This window comes from Canis lupus, chromosome 14, assembly GCF_048164855.1.
Source record: "Canis lupus baileyi chromosome 14, mCanLup2.hap1, whole genome shotgun sequence".
In the NCBI taxonomy this organism is placed as follows: domain Eukaryota; kingdom Metazoa; phylum Chordata; class Mammalia; order Carnivora; family Canidae; genus Canis; species Canis lupus.
The window spans coordinates 31,858,151-31,878,323 of NC_132851.1; the positions used below are offsets into that span (position 1 = coordinate 31,858,151).

Below are 20,173 nucleotides of genomic sequence, written 5' to 3' on the forward strand. Positions count from 1 at the left end.
CAGGGAGCCCTGACATTGATTTAATGGTCACACACACCCCCCACCCCACCCCCACGTGTTCAGAGCTACTGCAAAGCTCTGGGTAATAATGGTGAAGGTAATTGATTTCGTCCTCCCCCCACCCCCTTTCTTCACACAACAGAATGGAAGGAGCCTAATGGGCCCTGATGCCATCTGGGTGATTGGGCAGAAAAGGCTGCCTGGCTCGTCAGTGGGGAGTTCAGAGCTGCTGCGCGTGTGGCAGTTGGTTTGGAGCAGTGCTTTACTTACCGTGGTTTGGGGGGCCCGGCTTTCCCTAGAGAAAAAGAAATAACCGAGGGATGTAATGACAGAAGCTGGAAGGAGAGAGACAGCCAGTCTTTCTGGCTCTGGCTCCAGCCCCGTGTCTCTCCTTCCCTGAGAGAGAAGCCCGCCCTTCCTCTCCCTCCTCTTGCCCCGTCTCTGCTCTGTTCTCTCCCTGCCCACAGTCTTCTTCTGTTAAGTCCTGGGGGCTGCCGTCTGATTTTCCTGGTGTTTGTGGCCTTGGCCCCTCTATGTCACGACAACTGTCAAAACACTCCCTCCAGTTTCACTTTCCACTACTCATCTATTCTGGGTTTTAGTTTTTCCAGAAAGAGGAATCGGATTGGCAGGCCTCGCTGGGTCACGGGTCAGCAATCCAGCCGTGAATGGGCTGCCCGGGCAGCATGTACCCACCCCAAGAGTGAACATGTGGAAGGAGAGCTGTACACTTTGCATCACAGGGAATGCAGGATGCATGACCCTTCAACCCCCTTCCAACCCTGGGAGTCTTCAGGGCCTTTGAGCCAGCAGACCTAACACAGAATCACACACTCTACACTAACATATGTTACACCCAGTATCCATGTGAAGGCAGCTGCTTAATCTTGTCCAATCATGACCATCCTAATCTCTTTGCCAGATTTTGGCTCGGGGAAACTGTAGATTTAATCTCTGTTTGGGTCAACAAGATAAAAAGAGAAAGATACTTGTGTCTTCTAGGAAAGGAGGCCTCAAGAGTCCTGGGAAGCTTCTCTTTATTTCCAACTGTACATGAACATGAAAGTATTTTGATCTCAGTTACTCAGTTCCCTCTGAAAGACATCTTATGCCCATGAGGGGAGCCAAATTGAAGCTTAGAAGACCCAGAGCCTTGATCACACCATCCCTGAAAGCTTAATTCTAGACTTTCTGTTGTATTTATCAGTGCAGTTCTTTTGTTTAAGCCACGTTAGGTCATGGTGCTGTTACTTGCTGCCAGATGCAAGTAACTGATAGATCTATAGCCAGATTAGTTTTTTTCCAAAGCTGCAAGGCATTCCAAAGCTCAAAATCCTTAAAACATCAGTGGTTCCCATTGTCTAAGGATACAAGTCCAAACTTCTGAGCCTAGCAGTGGAGGTCCTCCTTGATGTGGTCCCAACGTGGATTTCTCCCTCATTTTCTCCCATTATTTCTCTTAATGAGCACTGTGTACCAGATACGATTCAGTCCAGAAGCTCTGGTTAAATGACATGTTGTTATGTCCTTGGAATCAATATGGGTCTCCATCTTCCTGGGCCGGTGAAGATGTCACTAACAGCCATCATGGGGCTCCCCAACCCCTGCAGTAAATAAAGATCTTGAGATCTCGTGTGAGACCTGGTGTGCAAGAACTCTGATTCCTAGCAGTCCTCACTGTATCCACAGAGCCTTTGCTGTTCTAGGCTGCAGGATGGACCCATAAAGGATGACTATTGCTCCTAAGCTTTTGTCCTTGGATCCAGCCCTCCTGGATGTGTTCATTTCCTAGTGCTGCTGTAACAAATCACCACAAACTGGGTGGCCCCTCAAAACAGCAGAAATTCATTTTTCCACAACGCAGGAGGCCAGAAGTCTGAAATCACGGTGCCACCAGGTTTGGCTCCCTTGGGGAGCCCTGAGAGAGGATCAGTCCCGTACCTGTCTCCCAGCCTCTGGTGGCTCCTGGTAGTCCTTGGCCTTCTTTGGCTTGTAGAGGATCCCTTGGGTCTCTGCTGCTTCTTCAAGTGGCTGTGTGTGTGTGTATACGTGTCTGTGTGTGTTCTCCTCCTCTGCCCAGAACAACAGTCATTGGATACTTAGGGCCGACCCTGACCCACCAGACACTGTGCTAAGTACTGGGGTCATGGAGGTGGACACAACACAGTCCCCACCCTCCAGGAGCTCACAGATTGGCAGCGGGGACTGAAGTCCTGGTAATTTCAGCACACTGGGGCAGTGTTGTGATAGGCCAGCAGCTGGGCACTTAGAGGGTGTTGGTTTGCAGGCTCAGGAACATTTGGGGTAAAATCCAAAACTGGCCCAACTCACAGAAGACAGGGAGAGACGGACAAAAGAGATGGTGAGTGGCAGGTTTAATAAGCAAGAGAACTTAATAAGTCTTATCTTGGGTGCCTCAAGATGAGTAGATCTCTGAACCTGCCTTCTAGACTGTTAAAAGTTTATAGAGAGGCCTTAATGAGGTTCCGTCCTATACACTGTCCAGGAGGTCTCAGCGACCCCTGGCTTTTTCAAGGCTGTGTCCCTGAAAACGGCTCCCACTGGGGGAACAGGGTGCAGGAGAGGTGGTGTGTGTATTCCAAGGACAAGGGAGGGGGTGAAGATCCTCCACCTGCCCCGGGCCAGCTCTCCTTTCAGCTGGCGGTCACCTCCTCTCGATGACCTCCTCCACCACGGGGTAGCTCCTGGGGACAGGTGGCCCGGGATCTCAGGATGAGGTAGGTGAGAGCAGAGGGGCGTGTGCAGTGTGTGTAGGACGCATGAGCTCATCCAGTTCATCCACAGCCTCGCAGGTCTGGGCTTTACCCTGAGAGCCGTTAGGAGCTCAGGGACTTCACATCTGAGCAGAGGCGATGGGGGGACATGTGGACCCTCGCATGCTGGCCAGGCCACTCAGGCAGCCTTGTGAGGCGGCGGGGGAAGGAGGGTGTCCAGACTGGAGGCAGTGATCGTAACAATAATCCAGGTGTCAGGGGTCTGACCTGAGGAAGGCGCAGAAGCCTGGGCAGAGGCAGATGCATTTCAGAGGAGAGGAAACCAGCAGAACCCACCCACGTGGGTCAGGGGTGGTGAGAGGAGGGGAACACCCCGATCCCTATCTCCTCCTCCTTCCTCGCCCAGAGCTACAAGTTTAACACCCACAGACACACCCAGATGGGCACGAGGCATCTGAAGAGGCAACAGCCATCTCTCATGGCAAGACGAGCGTTGGCACGATTGGGTTGAAAGCTAGAAAAATCTCGGATCCCTGAAGGCAGTGCTGAGCTGTGGATTCAGCGCTTGGCAGCATCTTCCCCTCGGATCCCTGGCTTTGTGGGATGAAACACGCGGCAACTCAGCCTTCTTTCTTGAAGGTACCAAAGTGAGATTTGTTTTACGTGGAACCCCAGGGCGACGGCAACGAACGCTGGGTGGATGGTGGCCATCTCCAAACACAGAACCTCGGGAAGGAGAAAGTACCGTTGGCCCACATCACATTTCACTTTTTTTTTTTTTTTTTTTTTTTTTGCGGGACATTTGGTTGCAGTTTGTTCTAGTTCCTGATCCTTGCATAACAATACATCCCCCAGGGGTCCCAGGGGTCCCAGGGGCACCTGGGTGGCCCAGTTGGTTAAGCATCTGCCTTAGGCTCAGGTCATGATCCTAGGGTCCTGGGATTGGGCTCCCTGCTCGGTGGGGAGTCTGCTTCCCATTCACCCTCTGCCCCTCCCCCTTACTTGTGTTCTTTTTCGCTTTCTCTCTCTCAAATAAAGAAGTACATATTTTTTTTTAATCCCCAAAAACGAGAGGCATGAGATAGTAGCTGTTGCATTTGATCAAGGATTCTGGGGCTCAGGAATTTGGATAGAACCTCCCAGGGTGGGCTTATCTTATGGCCCACATGTCAGGGAAGCTGCAGTTAAGTTCAGTGGCTGAGGCTGGGGTCCTATGAGGCTTCTTCCCTCCTAGGTGTAGGGATGGGGATGGGTTGACTTGAAGACTACATTCCCCGGGCTCTGTCCACCGGAGCATGTCCAGGTGGCTTAGGCTGCTTGAGGCAGAGGCTGGATTTTGAGACAGAGCATCCCACCCAGGAGGACCAAGTGGAAGCCACATGCCCTTCATGACCTGGCTCCTAAAGTAACGTAGCGTCGTCCTCATGTTCTATTCTGCGAGCACTCACAAGCCAGTCCATACACAAGGGAGTGGATGGAGTGACCGAAGAGTGTCAGGCCACAGGTAGTTGTGTGTTTAGGACTGGGCTACAGGACTAGATTCCCAGGCAAGCGTGGTGGTAGAGACCAAGTGTGAGTGAGATCACATGGGGAATTTTTTTTTTTAAGATTTTATTTATGCATTCATGAAAGAAGCAGAGAGAGAGGCAGAGACAGAGGGAGGAGCAGGCTCCCTGCGGGGAGCCCGATGCAGAACTTGATCCTGGGACCCCCAGATCACACCCTGAGCCAAAGGCAGACGCTCAACCACTGAGCCACCCAGGCGTCCCTACATGAGGATGTCATGGAAAATGAAGAGGAACAAGGTTGGAACCCTGAGGACATGGTAATTGTCAGTAAATAGTTATAGAAGAAATCAGTCAAGAACATGACCTTCTACATAGCCTGCCAGGTAGGCCTGTGGCTCTTCATTCTGGCCCCAAGCAGGAGAAGGAACGCAGCTACATCGCCAGTTATCCTGGGGCCAGACTAGGAACCCTTGGAGAGTCCACTTCTCCAACTTCGGCATGTGCAAGGATGACTCCAGGAGGCTTATTCTAAGCACAGAGTCCTGCATCCCACTGCCAAGGGAGTCACAATTCACTAGCCCCAGATCAGGGTCCAGGACTCTGCAGTTTTGAACAACTTCCTTTTGTAACACAGCTGCAGGGGCGGGGTGGACACATCCTACTCGGCCCTTCAACCATAAATCCCAACAGGGCCATGGACAAAGTCTCTCTGATGAGGTGTTCTAACCCCAAGGCCTGGCTCTGCCACTGTGTAGCCACCTGACTTGTCAGTGGCTGTGAGCATCCTTTTTCTGACCTCTGCTTTCTTGTCTTGAGGAGGTTGAGTTAGAGCGAGGTTTTCAAACTATGCTCCGTCAGACCCGAGGGGATTGCACATGGGTACCCACGTCCATTAATCCATTTGGCAAGTATGTATTGAGTGCGTGGATCCTGGAGATATTCTAGTATCCATGATTAATTATCATTATGGAAGTTACTTGCAAAGAGAACCACACGAAGGGGTAAGAGAGGGAGCTGACAAAGACGGCTTCAATTGTGCGTGCGCTTCCACTTGGGTTGCCGTTTGGACAGAGTGTTCCCAGGATGGAAACCACAGGCTTAGATAATCTTAAGGGTCCTTGCAACCGAAACCTTTCACTCTACGATGTCTTCCAAGGATTCCGCTTCTGAGTAAAGTCGAAACAAGCAGAATGCAATTGCTGCATTTGAGATATGTCAAGGAGCCCAAGGTTAACACTTTGCTTCTTGAAAAGAAATTGCGGGCTCTTTAGGGATGGAAGATGGTCTGTATCATGGTTTTCTGACATTTAAGAACCAGCGCCCTAAAAAAAAAAAAAAAAAAAAAAAGAACCAGCGCCTTCACCTGGGGAATTAAAGGAAAGAGCACAGGCGGCGAAGTCCAAGGGCAGCCCCACCTGCTTGCTGGAGGGAGGCCTGGGGCTCCGGACCCGTGTGCCTGCCCATGACTTAAACTTTCTGAGCCTTCCAGGTTTTGTCTTGTTTTTTTAAATAAAGATTTTATTTATTTATTCATGAGAGACACAGAAAGAGGCAGAGACACAGGCAGAGGGAGGAGAAGCAGGCTCCATGGATCAGGCCCTGAGCCAAAGGTAGACACTCAACCACTGATCCTCCCAGGCAACCCCTTTCCAGGTTTTGTCTGCAGAATGGGCCGATGGTACCTACCTCTCAGAGTCGTTTTAAGGGGGAAAGATTACATATGAAAAGTTATTAGCTCAGTGCCAGGTACTTAGTAAGCATTCAATAAATGATGGCCATTATTAATTTAAGTATCTTTCTTATGCATGGTATACTTGTCGACATTCCTGCAAATGTTTTATAGATGAGAATGGAAAAGTACTCCGTGTGGGAGTTGCCAAATATCAGGGCTCCGCCAGGCCAAGGGCATCTCTCTGAGAAAAGAAAGCCTTATAATTGCCTCTTTTTGAAACTACGTGCCCATGGTGCTGGTCTTACAATTTTCCAATTGCCTCCGCCCCTCCCCTCCCCACCCCCAACCCCCCCCACACAAAGAAGAACAAGTTACTTTTGCTCAGCAGAAACCAAGCCTATATCCAAATTCGGGGTAGGGTTAGAAGGTTTCCATATTTAAAAGGAATAAAGATGACAGCCTTATATGGTGCTGAGAAATGGCAAAGAAGCCCTGAAATAATTTCCTTTTTTTTTTTTTTTTTTTTTTTAACTTGAATAGGCTAACATCCCTTGAGATGGAACCTGCAAGCATCTTTTTGTTTTCTTCTCTCTTGATCATTAAAATCGTGAGGAGGACAGCCCGGGTGGCTCAACAGTTTAGTGCCACCCTCAGCCCAGGGCCTGATCCTGGAGACCTGGGATCTAGTCCCACATCGGGCTCCCTGCATGGAACCTGTTTCTCCCTCTGCCTATGTCTCTGCCTCTCTCTGTCTCTGTCTCTGTCTCTGCGTCTCTCATGAATAAATAAAAATCTTAAAAAAAAAAAAAAGCTTAAAACCGTGGGGAGACCGCACACAGGCAGGAGTACCTCTAACACTTCGTGCTGTTTGCGGGGTGCGGCTGCATGTCTGAGCTTGGGCTGAACCCGTGGCTGCAGCTTCCTTACATCTAAAATGAGGATAAAGACACACTTCACCCACTAGGATGTTGGAAAGGTTAAAGACAGTGGCTCACAAAGCCATGCACGTAGTAAGCGCACAGTAAGCTATTACTGTTTTCGTGTGTATTGATTTACTAGACATTCTGGTGTTAAGCTATATATTTTGAACTGCAGACTCATAAAATATGAATTAATGTTAGATGCTTTAATTTAATGATCTGCCTTTAATGATTCTGGAGGCAGCTGAATCTACCTCGACGTCGTGTTGGGAGCTCTAGCCTCAGTTTTAAGAGATGTGACATCTGCTACTGATTTGGGGTGTCAGTTAGGCAAAATCCTGTAAGTCGTCGGGGTGCCTTAGGACTGTCGTCTATGACCAGACATGGAAGAAGGCGGAATTGCATCAGGCCGCAAAATAGCTGACTGGCAGAGAATCCTGTTGTCGGGGGAAGAATTTGGGATTTCACCTATGTAAGTCAGGTGGTAGTGTTGGTAGCAGTTAGGATGAGATTTGACAGCAGAAAACGCAACATCGCACTGGCTTAATCAGACAGGAGCTAATCTTTCCTTTCTCTGAGTCCTGGTACATGAGGTTGGCGTGGCATTCTACAGGGTTAGGGACCCAGGCTCCATCCAGCCAGTTGTTTCACAGTAGGGCGCACCATCCATCCCCAAGTGACTCCCTGGTCTGGGTTGGCTGCTTGGGCTCCAGCCATCAACTCTTCATCCCAGTCATTCAGAAGGAGATTAGAACATGCCCTTTACCTTTAAGGACATTCTCCTACAGATTTGCCCACACCACTTCCTCTTACATCTCATTCCCAAGGCCATTCCCAGCCACCTAGCTGCAAGGGACACTGGTAAGGGTAGTCCTTATCCCAGGAATACGTGCTGTGGGAAATGGGTATCTGGGGGCAAGTAGCAATCCTTACTGCCAGGTTAAGAAGGGGTTAGATCACTGGGCCTAGATGCAGAGGCAGGAGTGTAGAAGCTGATCCCAGGTGCACAGTGTGGCCTTGGAGCTGCGTGTTGCCATAGTAACTAGAAAAAGCCTGAATCAGCGCCAACTGTCTTGAAGGAGAAAAAAAAAATTGTCCTTGCCCCTCAGACCTTGTGTTCTGGCCAGTAATCTCTGGTCGATAAGTTCGTGAGGTTAGGTCGGTACTTGCTTGTGAAGTTGAAACAACTTGGTTATTCTCCTAGCCTGACCCCTCTCCACCCAGGCAAAGTTTAGAATGAGTTTTACCGAGTGAAGGGAAAGTAAATCCCAAAAGTAACGTCGGTGGGGAAGTCGGCATATGTTTGGTATTTGAAGTATGTGGTGTAATAAAAAGAAAAGGAAAATGTTTTGATAGCGTCCGATCAGCCTGATAATGCCCATTTGAAACGTCACTGAGCAGTGGTGTAATCCAGACTTGTGAATTTTCATTGGAAAAGACTAAAAAAAAAAATTAGAAAGTTAACCACATTTGATTGTTTAGAAGAACCCACAAGTCTTCAAACTTAGTTGTAAGTGGAGTGATCCCATCAGTCGGTGTTTTAAACACCTTTTGTCACAGCCCTTTAAACAAGGGAGGGGATTTAATGAATCCAGCTGTTAGCTGGACCAGTTGTTTGAAGTTATTTAGGGTCCTTTAAACACTGAACAAGAGACTCCTTGCAAGTAATTGCTAAATGATAGTCTAGATTAAAAGAGATTTGTAAGTTGAATTCAGAGACCTCAGGAAAAGTGCTTTTTTTTTTTTTTTTTTTAAGTTTATTTAAGTAATCTCTACACCCAACATGGGGCTGGAACTCATGACCTCAAGATCCAGAGCCACGTATTCTTCTGACTGAGCCAGCCAGGTGCCCCAAAAGTAGATTTTTTTTTTTAGTGATTTTCGTATTAAAACATTTTTCAATGTGCAAAAGCCTCACAACAAAAATAATATAAAAATAAAAACTCACAATGCCAACATTAGCTTTTTCCCTATTTTTACTTATTCATATACAAAATAAGAGGACTCTGGGGATTCTTTTTTCCCCCCCTTTTGCAGTGGAACCCTTTTCTCTTTGTTTATTGCTTCACAGTAAATCTTGTGTGGAACCCCCTATCGGCCTTTGCTTTGAGAAATGGCTCTTCCCCATTCCAAGTAGTTTGAGGAGACTCCCAGCCACCGGACCCCTGCCTCCTCAGTTACAAGGTGGCAGGGGTCCCACCCTGGGGCCCACCATGCAGGCCACTTCCTGAAGCGACCATTCTTTATTCCTTTCCCCCTAAAGCACTGCACTAGACCTTACCTTCCTGCTTCTGGCTTTTCAGTATAGTGGTAAAAAACATTGATTCAGAAACCAGATTATGTGTGTTCACATCAAGGCTCCGATGCTACCTAGCTGTGTGACCTTGGGTTTGTTATGTAACCTCTCTGAATCTCAGTTTTCTGAGCTATAAAATCAGCACCATAATAGTGTCCACTTTAGTATTTAGTATTTTTATAAAGATTAAGTACGTTGATAAGCATAAAGTTCTTGAATAGTGACAGACAGTAGATACTCAATACATGTTTATTAGTAGTAGTAGCTAGTTGTTGAGCTTTCCTTGCATTTACGTAGAAGGAACCCATTCTTTTCCACCGAATGCCTTTTGCCCTCCTTACTTTTTAACTGTGGACTATTTCTGTTCCTGACAAGCAACATTTTCCGGTGGAGACAACCCTGGTATAAAAAATAAATATATCCTCAATGCAGGGGAAGGGGGCCCTTGGACCTCCTTTACCTGCTACAGCAGCGTTAAGATCCCCTCCGTGGATCGTGGACACAGCTTGAGATCCACCAGCTCCAGTCACATCAAGGGCTCCTCGATCTGTGTGCTCTGGTGTTTTTTTTTCAGATTACACCTGCAGTGCTGGCCCTAAGGGTTATGTGCTGAGTAATGACCTCAAACTCTGAACAGGTGTGCAAACAAGGTCTGTGATGTTTACGAGAGGCTCTTCTTGGTAAGACAAAGGAATAAACTCGTGATTTTATACTATATTCAGTAAGGATCCATTGAGAAAGGAGAAAGGGCGAGGAGGAAGGACAGGAGGAGGAGGAGAGGGAAGAGCTGAAGGGGGAGGAGGAGAAGAAGAGAGGAATAGGAGTAGGGGAGGAGGAGAGAGGAGCAGGAGAGGAAGAAAGGGAGAGGGGGGGATCCCTGGGTGGCGCAGCGGTTTGGCGCCTGCCTTTGGCCCAGGGCGCGATCCTGGAGACCCGGGCTCCTGGTACATGGAGCCTGCTTCTCCCTCTGCCTGTGTCTCTGCCTCTCTCTCTCTCTCTCTCTGTGTGACTATCATAAATAAATAAAAAAAATTTAAAAAAAAAAAGAAAGGGAGAGGGAAGATCAGAAAGGGGGAGGAGGTGGAGGAAGAGAGGGAGGAGGAGAGGGAGGAGCAGAAGGAGAGAGGAGGAGGGGAAGGAGGAGAACACCAACACCACCATGGGGTCAGGACTACCTGGACACCCCACTGACCCATTCACTGTGCTGTTGTGTGATCTCCGTCATCTGCAAGACGTGACACCTCATTGGCAGGGCACGCAGATCTCCTGCACTGCCCGTGGCTGCCTGTCTGTCCCCAGTCCTGCTCCTTCTTCCCTCCTCGTAATTTGTTTCCTACGTACCAGAGCCCTGTTGTGTCCTGTGTATCTTATGCTCTCTCTTGCCTCTGCATTTTTGCCTACTGCTTCCTGGCATCTTGTCCAGCAGGCGCTGACTGCTTGGCCTGCAGCCTCAGGTGGCGCACTGTCTGCCCTGACACAGCCCCTGGCTCTCCCAGGCGTGTTCTTGAACCCCTTCCCCTAGTGTCCAGGGTACCTTACACATAACCTCACTCTTGCGCTCAACAGGCCTGTGTCTTCTTGCAGGCCAGGTGCGTGTCACTCCATCGTTCTGTGCTCCCCTTGCCTAGTTGCTGACCCAGAGCTGGTGAACTTGAACATTTACTAAATGTGGTCTTCCCCAGACCACGCTCTCCTTCTCGGATGCCCCCTCTCCAGTGCCTGGCTGTTAGGGTGTAATCCCAGCTGGAAGTTGGTTGTTGGGCGGGAGAGGGGGCCCTAGTCCACTTTGTGCATTTCCTTCATTTATTTATTTATTTATTTATTTATTTATTTATTTATTTATTCATGAGAGACACAGGCAGAGGGAGAAGCAGACTCAATACAGGCAGCCTGATGCGGGACTCGACCGCGGGACCACAGGATCACACCCTGAGCTGAAGGCAGATGCTCAACCCCTGAGCCACCCAGGTGTCCCAAAGATACACGAATTAAACAGAACAATAAACCCATCCTCTTTTCTATCTGCATCCCTCTCGATCCAAGACTATGCCCTTAAAGGAGGCGATCTCCACCGAACAGCAGGGTTGTCGCCATCCCGTAAGAGGCCATCTGAGCTTCCCCAGGAAGCAGAAATGCATTCCTCAGAATCTGTAGGTGCCAGGGTTGGGTGTCAAAATGATGTCATTCCAATACCCATGAGCAACGAATCTGGTCCTGTGATACCAGGACGAAAAGAAAACATGTCAGTGCCACTCTCTGGGGACAGGGTGACAAAGTCTAAATAAACTTACAGCAAATGCTGTTAGCTCGGACTAAAGGAAGAATATTGGGACTTCTGTAGAAATGAGACCCCGGGCAGGGAGAGGGTGCACGGGTGCCTGGCTTGCATCCTCACCCCCCCTGCCACCTGACACCCTGATTATGTTCCAGCCTGACCGCCGCCCCCCCACCCCCACTCCACCGGGAACCCACAGAGGACGGCAGAGGCTCTGAGTTTCTCCCACTTCCATTCTTCTAGGAAGGTGACAAAAGAAATCTTACCTTGTTCGTTTATGTGATGATTTAATATGGTGTGAAGTGTTTTACGATCAGGTGACTGGCAATGTCTTGAGAAAGAATTTTAAAAACCCAGACTAGGGACGTCTGGGTGGCTCAGCAGTTGAGCGTCTGCCTTTGGCTCACGGCATGATCCCAGGGTCCTGGGATCAAGTCCTGTATCCGTCTCCCCGCAGGGAGCCTGCTTCTCCCTCTGCCCTATGTCTCTGCCTCTCTCTGTGTCTCTCCAGCATAAATAAATAAAATATAATAAAAAAAAAAACCCAGACTGAACACGTATGTATCCAGAATTTTCTGGGGAAGTTGAGGTGGCTGCATGCAAATGTCTGCTGGGCACCCACCACGTGCCCAGTCCACTGTGGCCCAACAGACAGCCAAGCAAACACGGGAGCTCCCATCCAGATGTGCTCGTTTCCTCCTGGAGCCTAGGTGTCACGGCATCCAGCCCTCCCACAGCGGCCCAGACAGCTGGGCAGCTGCCGCCCTACAATCCGGGAGCCACCAAGCCCTCAGGAGGACCCCCTATAAGTTGCCAGGGATGCATCCAGCCCTGCAGTCCCATCCTGAGCCCCGGAGCTGGGGTGTCTGCAGGAATACCTTGTCCCCAGGACTGGGCTGCATCGTGGGGCGACCAGTGAACCAGATTCCAGTCTGCTCTGATCCCATAGCTGACTCTGCAACCCTGTACAAGTCACTGAACCTCTCTGAGCTTCCCTTTCTCTTCCATAAAATACAGGGAACTCCCCACAACCACACAGGCCTCTTGTGAAGATTAATTAGGGCCTGGTTTATGTAAATCTTAAGGCCATTTATATATGATCTATGACCATCCCTGACCCGCAACGGTGCTGGATTCACATTAGAGCCCGGGGAGGCGTGGGGTGGGGGGGTCAGGGGTCTCTTTAGAAAACAGAGGCTCAAAACTGATCAAGTCCTTTATTAATTCAAACCTTTCATTTTGTTGCTAAAGAAACTGTGGCCCAGAGAAGCTCACTAACTTCCTCAGAGTCCTGCAAACAGGCAAAGTCCAGGGAGAGTCCTGCGTTGACTTGTATGTTTAACAAGCAAATAAATAATACCTACGATGTATCAGACACTGTGCTAGGCGTTTGAGAAATTATCAGTACACTTGATATTTTCAGAAACCCCATGACAGAGGAATCATTGTCATCTGCCCTTTCCAGATGAGGAAACAGAAAGTTCAATGCTTTGCCCAGTGACAGGCTTGTAACTAAGCGAAGAGGGATGCAAACCCGGGCCGTCGGCCGCAGTCGGCCGTCCAGTTTGTGCACTGAACCACCACTGCACTGCTGTCAGTTGCTGAAATGCTCAGGATGCTTCTTTACTACCCACCTATGGCCAGTGGCACCCCCTCTCTCCTTCTCAGTCCTGCTCTGACTCCTCTTCCTCCTGCCTTTTAGCTATCCTAATTAATAATAATGAGAGGGAAATTACTTACTCTTAGAATCCCACTGAGCAAAAGCTGAGGAAAAGCTTCCTTGCTATTATTTTACCAGAGAGAAGGATTCCAAAGAAGCTGGAGAGAAAAGGCGAGGCAGGCAGGACAGGTAGGGGAACACACTGGAGGGTGTGAACCCCAGGGGCTCTACTTGGTATGGCCCTATCACAGCAAGGGTCCCCAAGAGGCACAGAAAGTACTGCACCGGGGAGAAGGGAGGGAGCAGGTTCCTGGGCTCCTACTCCCCACCCATCCTAGATCTGGCCTCCTGGGTCCTTCACTCTCCAGCACATCCCAGGACCCAGATGCTGGTCATGCCCAGGCTCCAGGAATCACACCTGAGGAGCCGCAGAACCATCTCCCTCCCCCCTGGGGAGGTGGGGGTGGGAGGAGCCTGTCAGGGTGGGAGGGGCTGGAGCCCTGCAGATGGGGTGAGAGGAAGTCACCAAGGTCAAGGTGGGACCACCCCCCCCACCCCCCACCCCCCGGGAGGAGGGTTGCCCAGCAGAGCTGTTGAATCATCTTGAAGTCCAGATCCCCCCCTCCTCCCCGGGAGCTCCCACCTTATCTCGTTTTCCTCGTTCCTAGTTTATCCTTGGGCTAATTGTCTCTGTAATTTGGGGGCAGGTCTCTTTCTATCGCCTTTCCATTTATTAAATGGGATATTATGAAGATCAGATCAGCTAATGACCAGGGAGGGAACGCGTCCAAGATTACACAATGGACTGGTGGTAAGGCCAAAAGAAATATCCAGCTTTTGCAGTGACATCGGGGTCCTTTTCAAGCAAGGCTCTCAGGGAAGAAAGGCTTAACCCTCTCCAGGCCAGTCAAGGAGAGGCAGCCTCGGGCAGGCTTCAGAAGAGTGGGCTGCCAAGGGCTGTGTGTCCCCTCACTCAGGGCCACGCAGCCCCAGAAATGGAAACTCTTGCAGAGACAAGAAAGTGGATGGGGTGACGGGGTGACGGGCACTGAGGGGGGCACTTGGGATGAGCACTGGGTGTTATACTATATATTGGCAAATTGAACTCCAATAAAAAAATATACCAAAAAAAAAAAAAAAGAGAGAGAGAGAAGACAAAAAAGAACCTTATTAGGAATGAAAAGAGAAGCAATGGACAGATCTGCAGATTTTTTAAACCATAAAACACCATGCCATACTGGGGAAAAAAAAAAAAGAGAAAGTGAATTCTTATTCCCTGACTTCTCAGTAGTCAAAAAAAAAAAAAAAGACTTTATTCTCAATTTATAAGCAATGCCCCTGCCTCAAGATGGCATCAGTAGCTGACAAATACTCCCTTCTTTACCTGATCCTGGCACAGGTCCATGAGGCATTGAAGGTATTGGATAATTTTGATAAAACATGAGATAAAAATAATGATCATGGAGCACCTGGGGGGCTCAGTCGGTTAAGCATCTGCCTTCAGCTCAGGTCATGATCCTGGAGTCCGGGGATGGAGCCCTGCATCGGGCTCCCCGCTGGGCCGGGAGTCTGCTTCTCCCTCTGCTCCATCTCTCTCTCTCTCTCTCATTCTCTTTCTCTTTTGCTCACACTCTCTCTCTCAAATAAAGAAATAAAATCTTAAAAAAAAAAAACACCATAGTTTATGAAGCACCTCTTAGGTACCAGAAACTGTGCTAGATGCTGTATACCCAGTAGAATTGCTCACGTATATTATTGTGTTCCTTGCCATTCTGGGCACTGCTCAAGGCAGGGGAAGGTGTGTGCAACTCACGCAGTCCCTGGGGCGGCCCTGGGAGACCGGTACTGGTGTGAATCATCTCTGTTTCACAGATGAGAAAAGCGAGGCTCGGAGAAGTTAAGTAACTCACCGCATGGCACACAGCTGTGACGGGATTGAGATCACGGTCCAGGCCTAGAGTGCATGCTGCACACTTCTGCTCGCTCCTAGGTAACACTCAGCACGACTCATATTTGCCTCCCCAACCCCCAACCCAGCAGCTGCCAAACTGCAAACTTGCCCACGGGACAAAGTGCAAAGTCTTGGTGGAATGTGTGCTCCAGCCGACCTCCCCACACCCTACAGACCTCTTCCCACCCTGTGCCCCTCTGCAGGTGCAGGGGGAAATTGCCCTGCAAACCCTGATCGACATTTCTAGTTCTGTGACCTTGACCACGTGCCCTTCACCTCTGGATGTCCATGTCCTTATCCACAGACTGAGGGAAAGAAATTCTTCCTCCACGAGGGTCTTATGAAGAATGCTAATCATTGTGTGGGACACACGTCCATGCCAGAACATAGAGGGGCCAGGGATGGCCCACCTTCTTCCCTTCCGCCTTCTGCACTTCTGAACCTCAGCCCAGATTAGTTTGCAACATGAGCAGGTGCCGCCCAGCCCCAGTGTCCCTCCCACACTTTGCAGGAGCCTCTGGAGTGAGCACGCTGTGTTATATTTATCACAGTATGTGTCTCTCCTCCTCCGAGGTCATGGGAAAGGGAAGCTTCTGGGCTCACCTCTTCCTAACTGCCCCAGCGCCACTCAGGGTGGCTGATGAGTACCGGAGCTCCGTGGCTAAATGGCCTGTTGCGTAAGCGAGCAAACAAGGCAAGTGTATTTTGGGGTACAGAACGGGTGTGTCATAGTGACTCGCCGACTTGGGATCTGACTTGCTTAGACCTGTGTGTGCCTGGCCGGGTCTCCAGGCGAACGTGAGGGACAGGGATGATCCTTTTGCTTTTCTGGGTTCAGCTCAGTCCAGCCGGCCTTTCGCTAGCACCCACAAGGAGCCCCAAGTGGGGAGAGGCAACGGCTTGCCTCTCAGGAGGAGTGCACAGCTCTGCCCTAATTTCTGGGCTCATCAGGCCAGTTCTGCCAAAGCCCCGCACAAATCAGCCACTAGAGAAGCATTTTTAATGAGCATACGTTTGTCCTCATCCTTTGCCCAGGCTCACAACACAGGAGAAAAAGGAAGCAGGTGGGCTCCAAGAGAAAAGACATTTGAGGTGCTTATGTTCTCTATTCCCTCTCTCTCTTTCTCTCTCTCTTTCATCCGCACATGCACATACAAGCATGCTACATTTTCCAGGTTTAAGAGGAAGCAATCTCAAGTAGCATGGAAACAGTGGGCCTGCCCCTCCTTCCAGCAGGGGTTTAAAATAGTTTTATGACTGCTTCACCCGGGTTTGCAATGGAACATTTCACACCACTGGGAGGGACGAGCCCAAGCTCCCCCCACACCGCCCCCCCGCCTGCCGAGGAGGCGGCCAGCACAGGACAAGTGGGGCCCTGGGGCTCTCCAGATGGAGTCCACGCTGCCGTGTCCCCACAGCAGGCCTGTGGTTCGATTCATCAGCCTACAGAGGCATCCACCTCAATTAGCGTGATGCTCAGGCTAAGCAGGGCCGGGCCCCGACTGGGACATGCCACGCCACCTCCGCGGTGACCCACGGTTCACAGTCCATCCCATGTAACCCGATTTAGCACAAACCCTTCACCCCTCACAGGTGAAGAAGGGACACGTCCTTCAAGTGTGAATTTGTGCTGCCAAGTGGCAGAGTGGAGCCCCCTGCCCATAATCACCCTTCACAGGAGGGGCAGGAGGGTGAAGCCAGAAGAGGCCTGTGGATGGCCCATGGTGGAGAGACATGGCAAAGGGACACTTGCCCTTTCTGTAGGGAATGACTTCTGCAGAGCGCACTGACCTTCAGGGTAGTGCTTGGTGACCTTGTACGCACCGGACACCTGCACACACTTCTGTGCCCCCACCACCCATTCTCGGCATTCTTGTAAACATCTCATTCCCCTCTGCCAGGACATACGTTACCCCTAGTTCTCAATTGACACAGATGAAAAAGGACCCTTGAAATGGAGCACGCCCTTGGAAAAGAGACATTACCTAGGAAATCGCCCCAATTTATTACTACGTTTGCTGCGATTTTTTTTCCACCGGGCGTGTACTGAATATCGTCATCAATAACACGATGACCACTATAAAGAATTTGAGAACCGCCTTACCACGGGAAATTGCTTTGCCAAGCAGTTATAAAGACATGGCACCATCCTGTAGCCCCCTCCCCAGCTACCCTTGTCCTAATTTTCACTTTTTGAGAGATGCCCCCAGAGATCGCCAAACCGGTGGGTCGGTTCTACGCCAAATCATGCCGCTAACAAGTCACCCGGCGCTGGGCAAGTCGGTCTGCCTTCTGGAGCCTGAGACTCCTCATCTGTGATGTTTGCTTTTTCTTTGTGCTTTAAAGATGAAGACTCTTCTATTCCCAAGACCACTTGGGCCTGGCTCCCACCAAATCCTCAGATACATCTGGGACGTTGCTCACCTACATGGAGTCTCTACGCAATTAGGGAGAGGTGCACCTGCTGGGTGGGTGCAGCCCCATAGCCCAGGGAACAAGGGTGATCTCTTAGTGAAATGAAAATTCCCACTTGCTTTGGACAGATGCAGTCTTGCCCCAAGGAACTCACTTGACCAAACGAGGGTGGGTTGGATTTCAGCCTCTGCCCATCATCTTTGTGCAGTGCACAATCTGCAGAACTGTATGTGGTGGCAGCCTAACAGGTCTCTGCTATGTCCACCCAGGCCTTTTTCACTCCTGACCTAGTTGACTTCAGCCTCCCTGATGGGGCCTCCAGCATGGATCTCCCCCACTCTGGGCCATTGAGTGGATCCTTGGCATTTGAGGATTTTCCTTTCTTCATTTTGACTCTTGTCAGATCAATTTGGAAGGTTCACAGTAAAATGATTAGTTTAGAGCAGTGGCACTCAATTCAGCCATAGCCACTCATTAGCCTTGTGACCCTGGTCCAGTTCTTTGTATTTTCCAAGCCTCCATTTTTTTTTCATTTGTAAAACAGGACAATGATGGGTGTCTCATTGGGTTTATTCATTGGGAAAAGTCAACAGGGTGACTTGGGAAGGCCACTGGACACATAGTATACACTCAAGGGGGTTGTTCCCAGGACTGTTCTCTGATCCAGGTCACCACACTTTTCTCAGATTCTTTTCAAAATATATAAAATTTAAAAATATAAAATTTATCCTTGGTCTGTGGGCCATAAAACATTGGCCAATTGGTAGGTTTGACCCGTAGGTCACTAAGTGTTGCATTAAGTATATGAAGAGTCATTTATCTTTTCATTTTTTTAGTTATACTTTATTGAATTTTATGCAGAAAAGTATGATTGTGTATGTGTGTGTTTGTTTTAAAAATTGGAAGATCCATGACATTTTTGGGGAGCTCCATCCTTCAATGACTTACTTTGTACTCAAAATAGAAGCCCCCTTTCATGAAGTGTCTGCAAGTGGCAGGCCTGCCATCCTGTATTTACATATATTTAATTTAATCTCCAGAGGTTGGGATCATCTCCATTTTATACATGAGGCCAAGGAAATTCAGAGTGGGTAAGTAATTGACCCAAAGTCACCCAGCAAATAAGAAGCAGAGTCAGAGCCTCTCTTGGCTCTGGCTGCTCCAAGAGCCCAGGGTTTCCAGCGCTGTCCTCTCATGACCTCTACCTTCCCATCTGACCTCTTGGGTCCCATCCTGGGCCCTGAGCTGCCAGTTTTCCCCAGCCCCAACCCCATCATAGAGAGGGGAGGAAGCTCTGTTTAGTACTACTTGCATGTATTCTGAGCCAGGTGCCTCTTGTCTCCTAGCAGTCTCTAAGTCCAGCAAAGTCAGAAAAGAAGGTCTGAAAAGGAACTTAGTTAAGTCTGGAAAATCCTCAAAAAACAGAAGACAGTAAGGACTCAGCCAGTGCTGGATCCTGGAATCGCCTAGAGAACCGGAGGTGGGGCCCAGCTGTCTTATCTCTGAGAGAGGGCAGGAGCCAAGGCCACCACGGGGGGGGGGGGGGGGGGGGACCTGGGGACCTGGAGGGAGAGACATCTGGGTGGCTGTGTCAGTGTGCTCTAGGATCAAGGCACGTCAGAAATTCAAATAAACCAATGACAATGGAAGCAAGAGGAGCAGTTTTACATAATATATGTCAGAAACGGTAACGAGATAAGTACATCACCAGAAATGTAATACTGATCTCATTGGGGGAGTGGAACATTTTGTCTTGCCAAAGGTTCTGAGGTCAGCCGTTGGCTGATAAGCAAAGCAGTTATGAGCTTTTCTGGTCAGATGATGTGTTTTGAAAAGTTTGAAGCTAGCTGTCTGTGGTTGGACCAGGAGGCTGAGCCTCATTGTGACGACTCCAGTTAGCCTTATTGCTAGTAGTTAAAAATTCTTCTTGAGCATCTGAAATGATCCCCCCAGACAGATGTTTCCCAAACTGTTACATGCACACAGATCCCCTGAGGGGCTTGTGAAAAATGTAGATTCTAATCCAGCAAGTCTGGGGTGGGGCCTGAGACTCTGCATTTCTAACCAGCTCTCAGGGGCTGCACCTCCAAGTAGTGAGGCTCCATGCCCCACATCCTACATGCACAGCTGGCCCTGACTTCGAGGGACCTCCACGACTCACAGAAGGTCCCTTGGTGAATTTGTTTGTAGCTGAGTCATAACAGAAAGAGCCACCACACTAGGGATCAGGACACAGAAGTCCAAATTCGGTCGATACCTTGTCTGTAATGGGGTCTTTGGCAAAGTACTCTAGCTCTGAGAATCCTAGTTTCATCACGTATGAAGTCAAAAAAATAAATATCCCACAGACAGGCTGGAAGCAGTAAACGAGATAATGTATGTAAAGCCACTCAGCACGCGCGTACATGTATCTGAGTCTGAGGTTATTTGCTCGTTCAGCCCTCCCTCCAGGATCCCTCGGGGCACCTCTGGAGGCCACAGGCCAGGGCCCTGAGTGTGCCTGTGATGGAGTGTCAGTTCCATGCATCAGAGTTCGGAAAAGCAGATCTTTTTCCAGCATCTGTTCTCATGCTGTCCCCAGCCTGAGTGGCCCTCTTTTCCCTTCTTCTTCTCATGACCCTCCCCATCCTCCTTGCTGTCACCAACTCCCTACTTGTTTGCCCTGCCCCCTGCTCTGTTTGAAGGTCCCCACCTGTCAATGTGGGACCTTTCTATGACCCTCCTGCTGCCCATCCCCTCGG

General features: G+C 49.6%; 2 long non-coding RNA genes across 5 annotated transcripts in view; one reads left to right on the forward strand and one right to left on the reverse strand.

Annotated features, from left to right (window-relative positions):
* LOC140603871 (uncharacterized) overlaps positions 1–20,173 on the forward strand; it is a 61,541-nt gene that overhangs the window by 1,884 nt on the left and 39,484 nt on the right. For 3 of the 4 annotated variants that reach the window (XR_012006846.1, XR_012006848.1, XR_012006849.1), the window contains exon 2: positions 9,706–9,811. This is a non-coding gene — a long non-coding RNA (uncharacterized lncRNA). Of the gene's footprint in view, positions 1–3,164; positions 3,375–6,455; positions 9,812–20,173 lie in introns of all 4 variants that reach the window. The other variant, XR_012006847.1, reaches the window with a different exon arrangement.
* On the reverse strand, positions 3,746–9,973 carry LOC140603872 (uncharacterized). Its single transcript, XR_012006850.1, has 2 exons — positions 9,592–9,973; positions 3,746–8,274 (listed from the first exon to the last, which is right to left on the reverse strand). It is a non-coding gene; the product is annotated as an uncharacterized lncRNA (long non-coding RNA).